We start from the raw sequence: 2,500 nt of genomic DNA, 5'->3' as shown, positions 1-2,500 counted from the left end.
CCAAGACATCATTGAAAATTAATAATATCGGTTACTTGATAAACTATAAAATAGTTGTATAGAATTTAGTTTAATTTTATGGATTCAATTATATATGAATATATATTTTTTTTAATTAAAAATTCTGTGATGCTATTTTTGCATACCAACAAAAATAGGATCAACGTTCCAAGACACTATTGAAAATTAATAATATCGGTTACTTGATAAACTATAAAATAGTTGTATAGAATTTAGTTTAATTTTATGGATTCAATTATATATGAATATATATTTTTTTTAATTAAAAATTCTGTGATGCTATTTTTGCATACCAACAAAAATAGGATCAACGTTCCAAGACACCATTGAAAAGTAATAATATCGGTTACTTGATAAAATATAAATTAGTTGTATAGAATTTAGTTTAATTTTATGCATTCAATTATATATGAATATAATTTTTTTCAATTAAAAATCCTGTGATGCTATTTTTGCATACCAACAAAAATAGCATCAACATTTAAGTCATCTTTAAAAATTAATAATATCGGTTACTTGATAATTTATACATCAGTTATACAGGTTTTATTTTAATTTTGTACATTTAAATATATGAATATATATTTTTTTCAATTAAAAATTCTGTGATGCTATTTTTGCATACCAACAAAAATAGCATCAACGTTTCAAGTCATCATTAAAAATTAATAATATCGGTTACTTGATAAATTATAAATTAGTTACATAGAATTTATTTTTATTTTAGGCATTCAATTATATATGAATATATATTTTTTTCAATGAAAAATTCTGTGATGCTATTTTTGCATACCAACAAAAATAGGATCAACGTTCCAAGACATCATTGAAAATTAATAATATCGGTTACTTGATAAATTATAAATTAGTTACATAGAATTTATTTTTATTTTAGGCATTCAATTATATATGAATATATATTTTTTTCAATGAAAAATTCTGTGATGCTATTTTTGCATACCAACAAAAATAGCATCAACGATCCAAGACATCATTGAAAATTAATAATATCGGTTACTTGATAAAATATAAATTAGTTGTATAGAATTTAGTTTAATTTTATGCATTCAATTATATCTGAATATATATTTTTTTCAATTAAAAATTCTGTGATGCTATTTTTGCATACCAACAAAAATAGCATCAACGTTCCAAGACATCATTGAAAATTAATAATATCGGTTACTTGATAAACTATAAAATAGTTGTATAGAATTTAGTTTAATTTTATGGATTCAATTATATATGAATATATATTTTTTTTAATTAAAAATTCTGTGATGCTATTTTTGCATACCAACAAAAATAGGATCAACGTTCCAAGACACCATTGAAAATTAATAATGTCGGTTACTTGATAAAATATAAATTAGTTGTATAGAATTTAGTTTAATTTTATGCATTCAATTATATATGAATATAATTTTTTTCATTTAAAAATTCTGTGATGCTATTTTTGCATACCAACAAAAATAGCATCAACGTTCCAAGACATCATTGAAAATTAATAATATCGGTTACTTGATAAACTATAAAATAGTTGTATGGAATCTAGTTTAATTTTATGCATTCAATTATATATGAATATATATTTTTTTTAATTAAAAATTCTGTGATGCTATTTTTGCATACCAACAAAAATAGGATCAACGTTTCAAGTCATCAATAAAAATTAATAATATCGGTTACTTGGTAAATTATAAATTAGTTATATAGAATTTAGTTTAATTTTATGCATTCAATTATATATGAATATATATTTTTTACAATTAAAAATTCTGTGATGCTATTTTTGCATACCAACAAAAATAGCATCAACTTTTCAAGTCATCACTAAAAATTAATAATATCGGTTACCTGATAAATTATAAATTAGTTATATAGAATTTAGTTTAATTTTATGCATTCAATTATACATGAATATAATTTTTTTCAATTAAAAATTCTGTGATGCTATTTTTGCATACCAACAAAAATAGCATCAAGCAAAAATATCACTTATTTTTCTAATTTTCGACTTGTAGGACGATCAAGTATACTATTCTTTGGATTCTAAGATTTTTTTCAAGTGATTATTTTCAAAGTTGGGAAAAATGAAAAATTATTCTAAGTCCCCATTCGTAGTTCTTTTTGATTCGTATTGCTTAGTACTTGGCTAACGATAAATCGACTGAAACTACGAAAACTCAATGATTTTTCTATACTTCGACTTGTAGAAGGAAAAAGTATACTATTTTTCCCATTTTAAGATATTTTCAATGTGATTATTTTAAACGTTGGGAAAAATGAAATATTATTCTAAGTCCCCATTCGTAGTTCTTTTTGATTCGTATTGCTTAGCACATGGCTAAGGATAAATCGGCAGAAACTACGAAAATTCAATGATTTTTCTATACTTCGACTTGTAGAACGAAGAAGTAAACTATTTTTCCCATTTTAAGATATTTTCAATGTGATTATTTTAAACGTTGGGAAAAAT

The sequence above is a fragment of the Diachasmimorpha longicaudata genome, unplaced genomic scaffold (assembly GCF_034640455.1).
Source record: "Diachasmimorpha longicaudata isolate KC_UGA_2023 unplaced genomic scaffold, iyDiaLong2 ctg00000133.1, whole genome shotgun sequence".
Taxonomy (NCBI): domain Eukaryota; kingdom Metazoa; phylum Arthropoda; class Insecta; order Hymenoptera; family Braconidae; genus Diachasmimorpha; species Diachasmimorpha longicaudata.
Note: the sequence above shows the minus strand (reverse complement) of the source record.